The sequence below is a fragment of the Dermacentor albipictus genome, chromosome 4 (genome assembly GCF_038994185.2).
Source record: "Dermacentor albipictus isolate Rhodes 1998 colony chromosome 4, USDA_Dalb.pri_finalv2, whole genome shotgun sequence".
Taxonomy (NCBI): Eukaryota; Metazoa; Arthropoda; class Arachnida; order Ixodida; family Ixodidae; genus Dermacentor; species Dermacentor albipictus.
The window spans coordinates 69,569,165-69,587,420 of NC_091824.1; the positions used below are offsets into that span (position 1 = coordinate 69,569,165).

The window sequence follows — 18,256 nt, forward strand, 5'->3', positions numbered from 1 at the left end:
CCGATTTGTTTCTTTCTCTCTCTCTTTCCCTCTCGACGCGGCACGATGACGGCTTCACGGCAGCCCAAGAAAAGTACGTTCGTACAAAAAGAAATGCGTTAAAGAATAAAAAGAAACGCAGGACAGCCATTCCTGCAAAGTCAGCCGGTTCCTAAATCTAAGCTAAACAGCCTGCACGGGAGAAGAGGAATGTAACTGCCGTAGCAGCTGTGTCATGCTCCCGATAAAACTATAGCATGGTACTTCATGGTGACGGTGAGGGGGTTGTGCATATACGGCGACAAGAATGGCGTGTTACCTATACCATGTATTCGAAAGGTGATCACTTTATCGAAGCAACGGAAAATGAGGTGACTTCCATTGGCGACACAGGAATACACGTTTTCTTTATAGCTTCCTCGCGATTCTCATACGTGTGCGTGCTTTGGGTGATGTTCTCACGAACGCACGGACGATCACTGGTGAGAAATCACAGTACAGCAGATCTCTCATCCGTAGGGCGTACGGTTAATATAATTCTAGAGACATTTCATCCAAACAATTGAACTTTAAGAGACTGGGAATCCTGATTCATGCTAACCGCTACTCATTGGTTAACGCGCGGCATCTGCGCTACGCGAGAACACACGTTTTTTTAACGCAACAACGACAGATTCGCTTTTCATTGCGGTAAGCGCCTACAGCGTCAGCGCGGAACACGGCACAGCTGAGACACTGGGTGAACTGACGTAACGGCGCAATCCGAAGAGGCAAGTGGCAAGAGGCGCTGGCGACCGGGGACAGGAAGCGTCAGCGCAACAAGCGCACGTTCTCCGGTCAACCAACTGTGTCTATCGCACACTTTGCTCTCGCAATGTTACGACAACGCGAGTCCGCCGGGCATGTGGCTTCAGTTACACACATGCACACACGAGCAAAACGCGCTCTCGCACCGCCATGCACGCCACGCGCTCATGACGACAGACACGAAGAGCAGAGGCGACGAACCGCGCAAGGCAAACGCGCAGCCCGGAGATCGCAACGCTGCTCACCTGAGAGACGGAGGCAGACGTGCTTTCTGGCAGCACTGCGCACTTGGGAGGAGCGCAGGCCAGTGCCAAGCCGCACCCAGGACGACGACGACAACCAGGACAAGGGCTAGGCGCGCACCACCGGAACGGTTTTCGCCGGGCGCAATATGTGCGCCGTCTCTAATGGACGACGAGATGCCGCGCGATAAACATCAGCATCGCCACGATGAGCGCACCTTGTTGGGCTGCCGGCGCGCGCGCTCGGGCAAGCGGAGGATCCGCGAATAACACCGGTGCACCGGCGCGCTCGATTAATTGCCCAGGCGCCGGAGCAAGGAGGGGGGTGGAGCAGGGAACCAGCCACACGGAGAGCGCGGCAGCCTGCCTGCCTGCGCGCGCGCGCGCCTAGGCTTCGACGCCAGCAGCGCCTTCTTTCAAGCGACGCCAGGGCCGCGGCCAGAACAATGGTTCAAAATAGCAGCCGCAGAAGCGAATCCCCCGACCGCGTGTCTGGCAGTGAATGCGGCGGCGACGAAGTCGTCTCCCTCCTCTGCCAGGCGCTCCGAAACCGTTCCTTACCAATCTCCGGAACCGTCCTCCTCCCACAAGTCAACCCTTCCCCGCCGCATCCGCGGGTCCCCTGGCCGCGCTGGCTGCGCCCGTTCTTCCGACGCCGCGGCGCAACTATTTTCGACTCTCGAGGAGCGGCACCTGCGCGTCGCCGCTGGTGCTGCTCGGCGCAGGAGGCGGCTTCCGGTACTTCGCCGGCGGTTCTGCGTTGGCTCCGCCCGGAAGGAGCCAAGAAATTTGCGAATTTGCCCGCCCGGCTCGGGCTCAGCAGCTGCCACGTGCACAGCGAAAAGCTGTGCACTGGTAGCCGGCGGCGTCGGCGTGGGTATGGGAGCGGCACACTTGGCACCACACGCGTTTGAGACGGGACGTCGGCTTTGCAGGTGAAGACTTCAAGCTACGGCACGCAGTCCTACGTTGGTGCTACACCGAGGCATTAAGCGCGTGCAAGAACTAACGTAAATAGCAACCCCTACCAAATGTTGTCGGGCCCCCTTCATTAGGCACCGGTGTGCAGAACACGGGGCGGAAACGTAACGGCATAACTATCAGGCCGGCTCGGCTGCTAGAACAGGGGTTCCGACCAGTACAATAAAGGTTTTCTACTACTACTGGCTTACGAGCCACGCGTTCGTGATGGTCACAGTGACAGCTGCTTTTTAACCCAACCAGTGCGCGACGATGAAACATTTGGAGAGCGGTTGTCGTGTATAGAGCGTCTTGTCAGTTTCACTGTGTGCGTATAAGATCTTTCTGGTAAGGCCGCAGTATCGCGAATGCACGTCAACGTATTTGTTCCTGAACTCATTTGTACATATCTTACGGAATAACCATACTGATTCGACTGCCCATATTCGGTCTATGCCTAACGGTTACATCACTGGGACTTCGAAGACGAAGAGCAGGACAAAGTCGCTTTCAAAAAATATCTTCACCGTCCATCCACGGCCAGTACGTCCACGCGTTGCCTCTGAAGGCCGCGGTAATCCGTGAAATGTTTGTTCATAGACCTGCCGAACGACCCCTCCGCCTGATGTATAGAGAGGTCCAAGCAACCGCAGTGCTTGGCCAATTAAGGCGTAGGAGAAAAAATGAATCCCAATGAGAAGAAACGAAAGGAGTGCACACGCAAAAGAGCCGACAGGGACAAATGTTTGAATACACGGTCAGCGCTGGTCCGCGTAGCTTTCTTGTGTAGTGTGTGCCGTTTTGCGCAGTCAATAATTCCAGTTTGAATTCCCACAACAGCACAACGCGAAAAGCTCAAGAATATTTAAGAGACGCGGAAACAATATGACATAGTCGGCTGTGTCACGTTTACACTCTTCGCTAATGCACAGCATCCCAAATGAGTGCGCATCTTGCGCATTAAGCCCATTCTCTTCTTAGCCACCGAGACGACAATAAGCCGCTTTACCAAATTCAGCTCGGGCATCGGCACACAGGGCCGGATGCCCCGCCAAGACTAAAGTTCTTTTGTGTATTTTTTTACTATATGGTAATGTCGGAACAAGGGCTTCGTAAACTTGGCACACGCAAACGAAGACGCTCTTAGGGACTCGCTTATTTTTTCGTTCGCGTTTCGACAAAAGACGCCGTTCTCAGGTGTACGATGGAGGCTGAGACGCATCTGCAGAAAGCTTAGCCCACACGATAGACGCGAAGGAAAAGGTAGCAGTATGCGGGCAATCCACAGGAGAACGTCTGAGAGAGACAGAGAGAGAGAGGGAGAGAGACGGATACCTAACGGTACGCAAGAAGCTGCGTGAAGCCAAGGCCATCCTCTTGCAAGCGCCTGCCGCTCGTTACAGCATGTTTACAACAGACAGGGCGACCGCCTCCTAAGGAAATATATAACAGAATCGAAGGCGCGGCTATAGAAGTGCTTCGCGAAAGGGCTGCGGCGCGTACACTGAAGGAGAGACAGGGAACGAGCGAAGCAAAAGTGGGATGGAAGTCGCGAAGAGGAGCGCGTGTTCGGATTTCGAGCTAAAAGCCATTCTTCAATCTTCCCTTTCCGCCCCGCGCGTCCTCCCACCACCACGGAGACCTCACCGGCGCCAGGCCTGCGAGAGGGGACGAAGAAAATAAAGGACACGGGAGGTCAGCCGATGGCGCGCCCGCTGCAGGCGCATCCAATTCCTGCCGCGGCGCACGCATTCCGACGCACTTAGGGAGATTCGGCAACACCGACTGATAAAAAGGAAAAAAGGGAAGGGAAGGACGGCTGGAGGAGAATGAAACACCCACCTTGCATCCCGCTCTGGAACCGGCGGGGAAGCGGGCTCCATCCGCGCACCGCAATAACGGCGGAGCGTCAGATCCCGCAACAAAGCCGCCCCCCACCACCCCACCCCCTCCGTCGTCCCTGGGCGCAGCGCGTTCTCCGCACTACCCGCCAACCCAACCCAACGTCCCGGTTCCGCCTTCTCCCGGACGGTGCGTCCGCGGAGCGACACGAAAATCTGGAGCGCGAGCACGCATGTATAATACATCGTTTCGGGAGCGATAAGCATCTTTCATGCGCGCCCGTTTAGACCACGCGCGGCGCGGGCCGACAACAAGAGAGCGCGCGTCTGGGAAGAAGAAGCCGCGTTAGGGGGAAAAAAAGGAAAGGTAATCCCGACGTAGTAATCCTCTCAGACCACTCTGCATGCAGGGTTCCCTTCTCCCTCCCGTACCTTTTCCTATAGCCCCTATTTTATCTCTGCTTTCTTCTCGACGTCGCGCGCGCTTCGGTGCCATACGTTTCTCATCCGCGGCTCGGCGGTGGATTATTTATTGACGCACTAGTCCAAGCAAAAAAAGGGAAGGGAAAACAAGACGCGTGTGCTCCCTCTTTTTCCCTCTTTGAGAGCGCGAGTTCGAACTCGCCGAGCAGGGAACGCGGATGCAGCAGCATCGTCCGCCCGGAGATCCCATATATTTCTAACGGCGAGAGTTCCGCGCAGCACGGCTTAGCTTGCAACGCCACGCCGCAACACCCGAGTCGTCGCGAACGCTTTACGGCGATCACGTGCTCCTCGATGCCGACCGTTCGAGCGGCGGATGGTCAGTCATAACTGCCGTAGTATAAGTGCAGCAACAATGCGATTGTTCCAGATTGAAAACAAAGTCCGGTTGTTAGTCGCTGCTGTGTTTGTCTTTCAGCAATTCACCTTATTCTTTACGCTGTTCGGTACTGAATCAAATGCAGGTCCAAGACACATGGACAACATAGGCTGGGTGGAACGACGCGCGACACATTTCCGGCGACGGGTCTCAAGGGTGACCATCGCGCTGCCTGCAAGGCAAAACTCAAGGACAATTAAAAGTTGCATTCTGAGATTTTTACATGCCTTCACCACGACCTGATTATAAAGCACACCGCAGTAGGGGATTCCGCATTTATTTTCCCGTCGTAGGGTTCCTTTCTTTTTTAACTTTGCCCCCACCTAAATGGTTCCGCCGCGGCCAGGAAACGAACCCACGACCTCAACTTCAGCAGCGCAACGCCCTTAATCTACCGCGGCAGCTATAGCACTCTGAAACCGTACTACCCGCAGCTACAATGCAATGACGATAACCATACTATATTTCAGGATGGCAAAAGTTACCGCGACTTGTTCGACATACGTCGGCCACGCACAGCGCGCTGGGAGATTGGCAAAAAGCGCGCGGTGGTTTTATCCGCCGCTGCGCTCAACTTCCGTGCCACCTTACACATAAACGTGCGCACGCTCTGCGCACGCTCCTTCAACAAGTCACGGCGCTGTAAGCACAAGCGCCATCGGCAAGCGAGAAGGCACGAAAGGCGAAGAAAGTAACTAGCAAGTAAACAAGCAAATAGGGGGAGGGGGGGGGTGTTAAAGAAGGACCACAAGGGAAGGGGGGGGGGATGCTGCCTTTTCAGCGCTCTGATCCTCGGAGCCGAACAAGCGCGCAGCGCGTGGCAGTTGCGGGGGCACAAGAAGAGCTCCTCTGGCACCGCTCACTCACTCTCTCCCCTGCATCCTCTGCTGCGCTGCCTTACTTTCCCTCTTATTTTTTTTTTCCGGGAAGCCTCGTACATTTGTTTACAATGGGTCGGGGACTGGCAGCATCGGCCGGCCGGTATCATTTGTCTGCGCGGCTATTTCGGAGTGCGCGGCCGTTCATTGCTGCCGCTGCTAAAAGCGAGCATTAGTCAAGTCACCCTTCGAGTCGAACGGAAAGTCCATATCTCAGACCTTCCGCGTTCGAATTGGCAAGAGTAGGAGTCGAAGCTGATTTTCCCCGCTCGGTGACGGGAAACAGAGAAAAAAAATAATAAAAGCGAAGCGTCAGAAGGAAAAGAAAAAAGAAAAGGAAAGGAAGGGCTGAAGGCGAACCAGCGCGTCTTATCAAACTGCGAGCGTCTGCGGCGGTGCAAGAATTCTCATCGATAAGCACGGCACTACACACCAGTTCCGATATCGTTTTCTTTCTTCGATTTCGGCAGCTCCCTAAGCTATACGACCCTGCCTTTTTTTTTTTTTAATTCCGAGCAAGTATACCCAAGCAAAGGTGTCTGAGAAAGCTCCGCGATCCTGCGCCCGTTAGTCGCGGAATTTTTTTCCCGCACAGACTCCACAGCGTGCTTCCGTAATTAATGACGACTGGTGGGCGTCTTATGGGGAAATGTTCCCGCTCTTCAGCCATCATCATTCACCGCCGAATACGAGCGCACTTCTTCGCGAAGCTCTTCGCGAAGCTCATCGCTCGTCGAAACTCTCACAGCGCGCATCGACGGTTCCGCATGGACCACCTTTTAGGGCGGCGGAAGAGCGTGGGCGCTAATCTCGCGAGCAACTTTCGAGCGGCCCGAAATACGCCAGAATACCTCCCTCTTTAAGGGCCTACACCAGGCCCTTAAACGCGAGGCGTTTTGTACGGATCCGGCACGCGGCGCGAAACGGAAAGTTGTGAAGCTTCGATGGAGAGAAATACTGGAACTCGACGAGACTTTAAGGCACTCTGAGAAGCAGTAAGCATATTTCTTTTTTTTTGTATGTGCAAGGTCTTTTCGTTCGTAGAGCGTCAAGACCGTCGTCTCTCTGTTCACTCTCTCACACCCAAGCGCGCGCACACTCACTCACTCACTCACTCACTCACTCACTCACTCACTCACTCACTCACTCACTCACTCACTCACTCACTCACTCACTCACTCACTCACTCACTCACTCACTCACTCACTCACTCACTCACTCACGTTCATTGACAAACTGGATTGCTTACGTTCTGTGCTTCACGCCTAAGAGGCTGCAATATTTTACCGGCGGGGAGTGGGCACTTATGCAAAGCTTAAACGCTTCGCGCATATCGCGAAGTAAATCGGTCTCGCCAGGAAACGTGAAGGAACGTTCGGCGATCTTCCAACTTTCGCCAGCTGTTAAACACTATATATCGCTGCTCAAATACTTATACAAGCGCCGGTCAAGAGTGCCGTTTCGCGCGGTGTGCGAAACGGCACTCTTGGAGCGTCACGCCGTCCGCTGAGGACGGTCGGCGTGACGCTGGTGCTTTCTAGCGAGCGCTGCAAGAAAGCGGGAGACAACGGGGATAGGTTACGCGGTAGCTCTCGCCGCCGGTGATGAGGAAGCGGCGGGATCGCGAGGCAAGCGATGACAGACGCCGTGACACCGAGGAGAAGGGGACAGACTGCAGCAGTCAGCCAGCCGACGGGCCGCAGTGGCGGCTGCGAGCGTAGAAACTCGCAGCCTGTCTTCACCGCACGGGGGAGGGAGGGGGCCCACCGGCGCGCACCGATGCTACACGCCCCGCGCCGTGGCAGCGGCTTCACTACAGCCGAGACGGATTCAACGAACAGCGCGACGCGGTCGTCGCGGATCAGAGCGCTTTTGTTTCCCAGCCATGTTTTGACGCTCTGTCGCTCCGCAAGAGAGTCCGGAACGGCGGCGAAAACGCCACGCTTAGCGCTGGCTGAGCTCAAAACGAGTCGCTTTGGGATGACGCACATTAAAGGGACGCTCGAGAGCAGCACTAAATTAATTTATATTTGTAGAGTTCTCCTTCGACACTTTCTTTTCGTCCATCCGGCGGAACAAGGTAGATTAACACTGGAGACAATGCAGGCGGGACTTTTTATTTGTTCGTTCATTTGTGTTTGTATGCTCCCGCCCACACCTAAGCGCCGTACGTCACAGTGACGTTAAGCATCTGGAAGCATTTTCGCGCTTGGGCCGTTTCGGAGCAGGAATAGTTCTCGAATGATGATAGGTTCAGACTTCGGTTTCATTAGAATATATATTTATGCAGACGCTGTCGAAAACCCGAATTGAGTAAGCTGGCACGGGAACTTCCCGAGTGGCTTCGATTTGGTGCCGATTGTGCCCACTTATACAGTCCACAAACGTGTACTATATGCGCGCAGCTAAAGGATACAAAAGTGGATGCAGGCAGGGCAAGCCGTTGTGGCAGAGAGATCAGGTAAATGAGGACGGCTAGGCAATGAGAGCCAAAATACAAGATCGAGTTTGCTATCCTACACACTACCCACAGCGGAAGAGGCGTTGCTTAAATGAGCAAGGAGCAAGTCGTCGCAGCTTGCGGGGAGGCTACGGTAGATCCTTCTCAAAGAACCTCTTTCAAAACGAAATTTTTATCACTCGTGGAACACGGCGTAGCTAAATATCAAAGATAACGCCAGTGACGCATACCGGCAGTTTAAATGTCAATACATAAAGGAACACCCACGGCAAACATCCGAAATGAGCATTCCAGGGATGCCTTGAACCTGAAAAGAAAGAAAGAAAGAAAGAAAGAAAGAAAGAAAGAAAGAAAGAAAGAAAGAAAGAAAGAAAGAAAGAAAGAAAGAAAGAAAGAAAGAAAGAAAGAAAGAGAACGAAATGTTCTTGTATGCTGATGCCACAAAGTCTGTTCTCGCTGTAACTGGTGCGTTAAAAGAGAATGCCTATTTTTGTTTTCCCTAAAGCTATCCAAACTGCATAAAGTTTGACGGCTCTTCACTCAGCGATGCTACCCAGTGCCTATGTATATACACATGAAGAAGAAGCAAACAAAAAAAAAGAAGAAAGAAAGAAAGCAGACAGCAAGCAGGCCGAAACCTTCCTTGCTTGCCTGATCAGATCGAACCGACATACCCCGGCAGGAAATGTCAGCAAGAAACAGCGCTGCCGCCGCAGAAGATGATGCCGATGCTACAGGAAAGGCAGCACACCGTTTCGTAGTTCCCCCCTCGGGCTTTTCGGCTTGAGCCTCACGGAAGCGTGCTCTAAGAGCACTTGCTTTAATAAAACGCAACTTCCGGTAGAGTAAGCAACGCTGTCTTTTTCAATTTCCTTTCTTTCTTTTTTTTCATTGCTCCCATCTGCTCTTTCGATCCAAAAAACCGAAGAGCGCACATCTCAAGTCGAAAGTGCGCTGCCTCATTCTAAAAGGAAAAAGAAACGTGTCCCACGAGTTCGAACGTTACCGCGAACCGGGCGCCGTTGAATCAACGATGGGCAGGAGGATGAATTCTCGAAACAAAATGAAATTCCGGCGGGGCACCACCCCAATCTCCATCTTCCCCATCACCTCAACGCTGAAGCGCGACCGCGCGCTTGATCGGCGCATGAATTTCTCGCGCTCCACTTCCCGCCCTGCGCGCGTCTCTCAACTGCGGCTGCGTACAACCTCAACGCACGCGGGGTTGAGTTCGGGGAATCTTCTTTCTCGTGGGCGAAGCACCCCTCTCCAACCCCGCACCCGCAGAAGAGGCAGCAAGCTACACAGCCGGCGGCGGTCCTCCTCTAAGCATGCACACCCAAGAGCTGGAGGTAAGGAGGTTGAATATATATATATATATATATATATATATATATATATATATATAGCAAGCGCGAGGCCCACGGCGTTGGCCGCAGTCGCAAGCGTCTTCTTTACTTGGTACTTGCGTTTGACGCGTACCTTTAGAGAGATACTGGTTATGCCCCGCTCTTCGCTCCTGAAAACTTGGCCGAAGATCGGAACTGTTTGCTTAGTCATGCGTTAAAACAGTTGGCGATCAAAACAGTCTTGCAGGCGTGGATATGATTACGAATACCTGCCACAGCTATCGGAATAAAAGAGAAAAAAAAACGTATAAGGGAAAACAGGAACAACTAGCACGTGCATCGTTTAGCGGGGGGGGGGGGGGCAAATTTAATCAAGTTTAATCGGTGATCCTAGCACTCACTGCACTTTAGCGCACTTCGCCGATTGGAGATACGAGCTAAAGTGGTGAACATGGCGCACGGCGCATAACGAACAACAAGTCATTACAATTTGTGTGTCAGCACTGAAGCGGAAAGAAAAAAAAAATCTTGGAGGATGCTTAACCTTCGCCTTCAACAGTGGAACGCGATAACGTAGTCCCACCCCGTTCGCACCACCCACTCATTCGCTCGGCATGCTCTTAAGTCACACAAAGACGAAACATGCGCCTGAGCAAGCGGAACGAACCAAAGAACTCGGTGTCTCGGAGGGAGAAACGATCTACGCGAGCCAAACGTCGTGATCGGCACGGACAGCCGGGCCGCGACGCGCCATGAAGGCGGACGCGATCATGGGGCTGACGCCTCGATGGGATCGTCCTCTATCTCGCTTGGGAGCACCACGCAGACGCATGACTCCTCGCCAGGAGCACGGCAAACATCGCAGGGGACGCGGTGCGAGGGGACCGCACGGCCCCAATGCGCTCAAACGAGACGAAGGGGAGAAGCGGGCGAGTGGCACGCCTCCTGTCGGGGCAGCGCCGTACATTGCGAGGAGGGAGTCTCCTGTGTTTGCCGCAAGATGGCTCTGCGTGTGCGCCAAGCGCAGAAGAAATGTAGCGGAAACGTACTTCGCTACTCGTTTAACTGCGACTTCTGTAATTTACATGCTCATAATTACCAATATAGACCACACTATAACTTTCTACGGCACGTTTCCAAGGCAACACCGCATTCACTAGTAGCGCTTTTATCACGCTTTGAACCATCGAACTCATGGCTGAGTGGTAACGTTTCCGTCTCACACTCCGGAGACCCTGGTTCGATTCGCACCCAGCCCATCTTGCAAGTTGTTTTATACATGAAGTGCCTTCCGCCATTTTTCGCTCACGGCCAACGCCGCCGACGACGCCGGCTTTTCTGCGACACGAGCTCCTTAACGCTGTCGTGTTGAAAGTGGCAGTTTAGCATGAGCCCTGATAGCGATAGCAAGCTTTGGCGCCGCGCGGAAGAACTCCTCGAACGGCGTTCTAGCTATACAGCGGATGCGCCAAAATATCTGGGTTCCTCAACAGCTTTCGTGTGCCCTGTAAGGCCGTAATCACATCGCACAGGAGTCACCGCGCTATCTGTGAAATTACATGGCTTTCAGATTGCGAGCACTGTTTCGCGCCTTTTATTAGTTCAAGAGGGCTTGCGGTGGAAAAAAAATAAGATGGATGCGCTGTAAATAAAATGTTCTATGACTTCTGTTTGCGCGCTGCAATTTTTTTCAGTCTGAGGAATCATTTAGTCCCAAGAACATAAAACCTGGTCTGAGAAACTTTGCCAGCTGAATAGTAGAGCATCTACTTTGGATGCACAACATAGGTAAACATATAGCATACGTATACATAAGTATATACGGCGACGGCGAAAATTCCCCTAGAGTGTCCATATAATTGCTATTGCGATAAAAACGCAAGAAACAAGCGTTTGCGGTGCAACTACTGATTAACGGCAAATGCGTTCAACAGCTGAAGCCATGTGCGACAACGTAAATAATACAGCGGAAACGCTCATCTCACATAACGGACCCTAGAGAGCAAACATCGCTGTTTTCACCGAACAGATGAACTAAAGTATAGTGCTTCGAAGGCACGGTCACGCGAACACTATAGTTGCGCAGGAAAGAAGAAACACAGTTTGGACTTCTTAAGTGGCATTACCGTTAAGTGTGAGGGTGGCTGTGTACATGAGGCAAGCGCTCCGGCATGAAACTCCGCCACAACGCTCCCAGACTACTGCAACGGCCGCCGCTTTTGTACCGGCGTCCCGCTGAAATCGACGTCCGCCGGAGCAGCGAAACTCAGAAGTTTGGCGTCTCCAGGTGCTTCTCGTACTGAATTGCGCGCGGGTAACAACGTTACTGTGCGCGTCCTTCAGGCAAAACCGCGTCGCTTCAGGCAACCCCCCCACCCCATTAGGAAGGCTCGAGCGAGGACCGCGCGTTTCGCTTAATCACGCGACGCGACTGTTTGCTCGCTCGCCGACGAACGAGTGCCATCCCGGTGCACCCGCGTACACAGGAACGCACGCATTAGCAGCAGGCCAGGTCGCACGAACAGCGTCGCCGGTCATATACGTGCTCGCAGGGCGCGCGCGTAGGGACTGCGTCGAAACGAACGACACGACGGGAGAGGTGGTAGCGCTTCAAGTGCCCTAGTAATGGACGGGGGCCTTCGCCCGTGCGCCACACCTCGTTCTCCCGAGCTTCACGCGGCAAAAGAGAGAGAGAGACGAAGCTGACACGCGCGCATCCCAAGCGACCTGCGTGCGCTCTTCGCAGAACATCAACGACGACGCGGAGCGCGAGCGAAGAAGCACGGCGACCTGTTGTACGCGGCGGGGCCAGCGAAGATTACTCTCCGACTCAGGGGCGCGCTCGCTACCGCGAGTCGCGGAGAAACCTTTTCCCTTCCTTCCTTTCCCTGGCGAGCAAGCTCGTTCCGGATTTATGCGCTAGGCTGATTCCCCGGCGCGGAAAAAACCTGCGGCCCCGAAAAGTAGTACGCGCGGCTTGGGAACAAGCCCCACTGAACTAAATCTAATTTTGAGCTCGCGCAGCAGCCGCGAGCTCGGCGTGCTCGCGTGCGCTCCTCCTCCTCCTCTCCCGCGACACGCACTCTCAAGCATGTGAGAGAGAGAGAGAGAGAGAGAGAGACGCACGCAGGAGTTCGCAGCCCGCGCGCGTGCCGTCGCCGGGATCCCCGGAGGTCGTTTGAAATGCGACACTGCGCGCACGAGTTTAGTAGTTAACGCTGAGGCGGCGGCGGCGGCAGCAGCAGCAAGCGCAGGAGAGCCGCCGGCAAACTGCGCGGCGAAGCGTCGCGCAAACAGGCGGAACGCGCGCGCATGAAAAACGCAACGCGAGTGCGCGCCGAATTAAAGCTCGAGAGGCGACGGCAAAGAGAAAACGGTCCCCTCCCCATTCTAAACAGTATACGCGTTTCAAAGAATACCGGCGCGCGCTCCTCGCGTATTACACAGCGCCCGGCTGTGCTCGCGCACGTTCGCGCACGCTGGCACCGCTGCATTGGGAAGGGGGAAAGAAAGAAAGCAAGCAAGCAAGCAAACAAAAGCGCTGAGCCATGCTCTCGAAACGCACCGTCAATTATGCACGCGCTGCTCTTAGTGTATTTACAGTTCTTCTCTAAAGCGCGCAACTGTCTTTTTCTTTCTTGCTTTTTATTGCTTTTTTTTCCCTGTTTACTTTTCCGCAACGCGCGCGTGTTTGGACGAATGTCGCGTCCGAACGACAACGAAAGCGAAACCTGATGCGATGCGCGTCTCCCGCCCTCAATCTTGTCGTGAAGAGTCCACAAAGAGACAACGCAATGAAAAAAAAAAAGAGAGAGAGAGAAGGAAATAGTGGATAAACATGGGGCACGTGAAAATACATACCGCATTTATTCGACCCTAACGCGCCCACGATACTAACGTCCGCCCGCTTTTTCATAGCCAGAAATCGAAAATGCAACGCCCCCGATTATAACGCACCACTCGATGAAAAAGGAAAGAATAAATGCAATACTCTGGTCACACGCGAGATGTTCATGGCAAAAGAGTGACAGCGACTGTGCCTCGCCGGAGGCAATAAAAATTTTTAAACTCGGAGGTCGCAAGAGGTGTCGAATCATGACAAAACTTCCGGTGCTCGCAATATATACTTTGTGGCGCCTGCAGTACGGAAAACAATGGCTTTCGCGATTCGGAGGCCTTATTCGAGATTGGTGGATGGGATTTCGAAACTACCGATTGCAGTTTCTGTTTCGTACACTCTATTCTAAGGCACATGTCATCCTTGAGCTAATGTTTAAGAAAATATAAAAGAATGAACCGCCATCCCGGCCCAGCGATATTGCACGTCCAGCGCAGCTGTTGAAAACCGCCACTACAACTGCTGAGGGGGGTATGCGATGCTTTAATGCTTTATACCCATTGTAGTAATGTTAACTTAGAGTAATGGGAGTAATGGTAATTTTCACGGCACGCCGCCGCCCATAGCGGTGCCGCAATAACACTGAAATCAGTTGCTAGGCTGGTAAAGTTATATAAGAATGGATAGGGACGTCACTCCCCACATCGCAAGCTGCCGTCGCCGCGGTAGCTTGCGCAACAGTAATCTTTAGCGGGAAACGTATTCGGTGAAGAGCGCTACGTGATTCGCATTGTTACGAGGAGCGCGTTATCATTCATTATTTGGTTCGGATGCTTGTTTTGTGCTTGCTCTTTATTGAAACGTGTGCTGTTCTGTATGTTGTAAGCGTCGTTCCAAAGAACGTATGCACTGTTCGTTTCACTTTGCTAAGTGCTTAAAGCCCTTGCTTGGGGGGGGGGGGGGGCTGCTCCTGGCCCTGCACTGCCGCAGGGATCGGCCCACATTTTTGACAACATACGCGGACACGAGAGATGCAGACAACCGAGATGCTAAAAGGTTTGCTGAATAAAGTGAAAGTAACAATCCGTTACATACGGTATAGTTTGCAACCAACCGAGGCAACACCCGAAGGAGAGGATTACCGGGTAACGTCTAACGAAGAGGATGGTTAATGATGCCATCTAAGGGAAGCGTGCAATTCTGCAACCGAATAACAATTTAGATTAGGCCGCGGAACTCCCTAAACTTGCGCGCACCTGCGGGAAACCCACACTTCTCGAGCACTGTTCGCCGGCTATCATTACTTACGTCTATTACGCGAAGGGGAAGAAAATGAAAGAAAATGAGGAAGAGGCTGAAGAAGAAGAAAGGGCACTGCCGCAGCGCAGTTTCGCTCAACCGCGATCCCCATCCACTTTGTGGGAGGAATCGCCTCTCTTCCCCGCTCGCCGCCGACGGACGGGAGGACGCGGTCAAAAAGAACGGTCTCGCCCATGCATAATGCACGCCGCCGCGCTCGTTCGGAGCGCCAAAAAGCGGAGACTTCTCCAAACCGCGCGCGCTTCCAGCTCGCGATGGTCCTTTCTCCGCGAAACAAGAAAGCAAGCAGGCAAAGTTCGCCTCGCACGCAACAACGTGGACCACTAGATGGTGCGCAGCCGTGGCGGCGTCCATCGCTTAGGTTCCGCGCCGCTCACATGGCGCGGCGGGCCCATCCTCCTCCTTCCGTAGAGTTCCTCGGAGAGCGTACTATATATATATATATATATATATATATATATATATATATATATATATATATATATATATATATATAAGTGGCGCCGGCGCAATTCCGGAGAGCACCTCGCTCTTGAATGCTGCATGCACAACTTTCAGAGGGAAGGACGGGGGAAAAAAATAAATAAGCAAGCGCGCACGGGATAAGTCGTATACGGGAAGCGAGAGAGACGCGGCGCGTCGGATCTCGGGGGTCTCGTTGGAATCGGGCCATCTGCAGCCGCTGCTGCTGCTGGGCGAAGTGATTCTCTCCCCACGTATGGCGTACGCGCCGCTACGCCCTATCTTAATCAGGACGCCGGGGCTGTGGGCTACGCACAGGTGCTCACCTGTAGAGGACTCGCCCGACGGAAGAACAATACCGAGAGAACCGCCATCCGCAAAGGACGCAGCGCGAGAAATACACAACGCGTGCGGGCACGCAGAACGACGCGGCACACAAAGAACCTCGATTCGTTGACTTAAGTAAGCGGCTATAGAGTGTTCTCCCGAAGATGAAGTCGACGATTCAACCACCGACGCAACAGCGGCCGCGCTGCCTAGGAGGAGGGTGAAAACACGAAATCGCCGTGTGCTCACGTCGCTAATCATGCGCCACTATGAAATGAAATGAAATGAAAGTTTATTTTCCATCTTGTAAGGTACAGATCTTGTAAGATACAGATGGAGGGGTGGAGGAAAAAAAGCTGTCCATTGAACAGCTTGACAAGTACACCATCCCTCATTTGGGCAGAGGCAGCATCACATTCTTTCATTCAAATATACGCATTTATACCGTACATACATAATTTTGCACATCATATACATTACTCAAGAAGTCACGAAGATCATCAAAGAAAAACATACATATAATGGTCATAGAAGTATTACAAATCAATCGCGTACATCAGCCGGAGCTCATTGAGAGAGGAAGAGAACAGATTGAAATCAACCGAATTGTAATAGTTTAGGAGTGTGGGTAATGTATACCTCAGACACTGTTTCCTATAGTTTGACCGTGGTGTCGGTACTGCCCAGTCTTCGAAGTGTCTTGTGCTATATAGTGGTGGTCTAGTTTGCAATTGGGCGAGTTTATGTAGATTAAAAATATTCTTATAGACTTCTGCCTTATAGACACGACTTAATCGATATTTGTACAAATTATACGCTGGAATTACTCCGGTGTTCATGAAGAAAGTTATTGTCGATGCAGTGTAGGGAGCATTATATGTATGTCGGAGATATTTTTTCTGTACTAAGTAAATATGCTCTAGATTGCTGGTTGTCGTGTTTCCCCACACTAACTGACAATAGTTCAAGTGTGAATAAAAAAGGGAATTATATAGCAAGAGTTTGATGTGCGTAGGAAGAATGTACCTTAATCGGCCTATTACACCTGTTATTTGGCTCAGTTTGATTACAACATTTTTGACATGATTATCCCAAGACATGTTCACGGAAAAGACGACACCCAGACATTTGAAATTTTCGACTATTTGAATACTGCGCGAGTTTAATTTAATATCTTGATGCAGAGGTATATGTTTATTTTTCGGCTTAAATATAACTGCTTTCGTTTTGCTCTCATTTACCTTCATTAGATTAAGTTTCGACCATTCCTCTAAGGATTTCATTGTACTGTTACATTGTTTAATGAGAGTATGGATGTCATTCCCTGCGAAAAAAATACTGGTGTCATCTGCATAGATGATAAATCTTGCCTGAGGGTTTATGTTGACGATATCGTTGATATAAATATTAAAAAGTATAAGGCCTAAAATACTTCCCTGGGGCACTCCGCTATGGACAGACCTGGCTTTTGAAGTAAAAGTATCTATTTTAACAACTTGGGCTCTGTTGGAAAGGTAGGATTTTATAAGAGATAGTGATTGTCCTCGTATCCCATAATTCCGTAATTTCTCCAGCAAAATATTATGGTCAACTAAATCAAATGCTTTTGAAAAGTCTACGAAAATACCAACAACTACTGCTCTGTTTTCGAACTCTGTTAGTATATATTCTTTCTGTTCTAGTAATGCTAACTCGACTGATTTGTTCTTACGGAAACCGTATTGATGTGGTGTTAACAAGTTGTTTTTCAATGAAGTTTGTCATACTTGGACACAAAATATTTTCGAACACTTTTGAAAACACGGGTAGAATGGATACCGGCCTGTAATTTCCCAGATCATTACGATCTCCTTTTTTATAAATAACAGTAACCTTTGCAAACTGCATTTTCGCCGGAAAAATTGCTGATTGCAAGCACGTGTTAAAAATGTGAGCGAGTACTGGGGCAATAGTGTCAACCACGTGTTTAATAGGGCCAACTTGAAGACCGTCTATGTCACAACTGGTGCTGTTGTTCAAGGCTTTTATAACGGACGTAACTTCATTCAGTGTTACAGGATGAAGGTACATTGTGTTGTCATTATGAGCGCATACGTAGTTACTAGCCTGAGAGGATGGAGACCGAGTGTTACCGATACTTGTGAAGAAATCATTAAATGCATCAGCGAGCTTAACACCGGATAAATCTTTGCCATTAATGTGTAATTTCGTTAAAGGCTTGTGTGAGTGATTTCGATCTAGGAGAGTGTTCAACCTCGACCATAGCAAACTATGTTGACGACACTCAATGTCCAGCAAAGATGAATAGTATACTGTGCGTGCGTGTCGCAATTTTTTTGTTAGCCTATTGCGATACTTTTTGAATGCGACAAGGTCATCGGTTGATCGTGTCTGAAGGAAATGTTGATATAACTTTCCCTAATTTTCATTTCATTGCGTAATTCAGGATTAATCCATGGTTTCCGCGTTTTCTTACTTTTTCTACGTGTTCTGAAAGGGAAGCTATTGTGGTATAGTTGGGTCAGTATATCTAAGAACTTGTCGTAAGCCTCATTGGCATCTGTAAGGTTAGTTATAGTGTCCCATTTTGTTGACATCAGGGCGTCGCGAAAAGACTTGAGCGTTTCATCTGTAATTAGCTGGTACAATACTGGTGGCAACTTTTTCCCTTTTGACCCGCTTAATTGTATACACAGAAACACCGGCAGATGATCACTGATTGAACACGATAAAGCTCCAAATTTAACGTTTGATTGCATGGAATTAGTAATAAATAAATCAAGGGTTGACTCGCCTTCCGGTGTAATCCTAGTTGGCACATTAATTAAGTTGGCAAAACCATTTGATACTATAACCATGTTGAAAGCGTTTGAAAAATAACTGTTTGTACTCATGTCAATGTTAAAATCTCCACTGGCTATTATTGTCTT

General features: G+C 51.1%; 1 protein-coding gene across 11 annotated transcripts in view; it reads right to left on the reverse strand.

The window, feature by feature from the left end:
• Positions 1-18,256, reverse strand: part of LOC135902051 (poly(rC)-binding protein 3-like) — a 458,527-nt gene that overhangs the window by 155,781 nt on the left and 284,490 nt on the right. The window contains exon 1 of one of the 11 annotated variants that reach the window (XM_065431950.1): positions 1,032-1,522. The exons of the other annotated variants lie outside the window; for them this stretch is intronic. The gene's annotated coding sequence lies outside the window, so the exon portion shown is untranslated. Of the gene's footprint in view, positions 1-1,031; positions 1,523-18,256 lie in introns of those variants that run through there. 11 annotated transcript variants of the gene reach the window in all.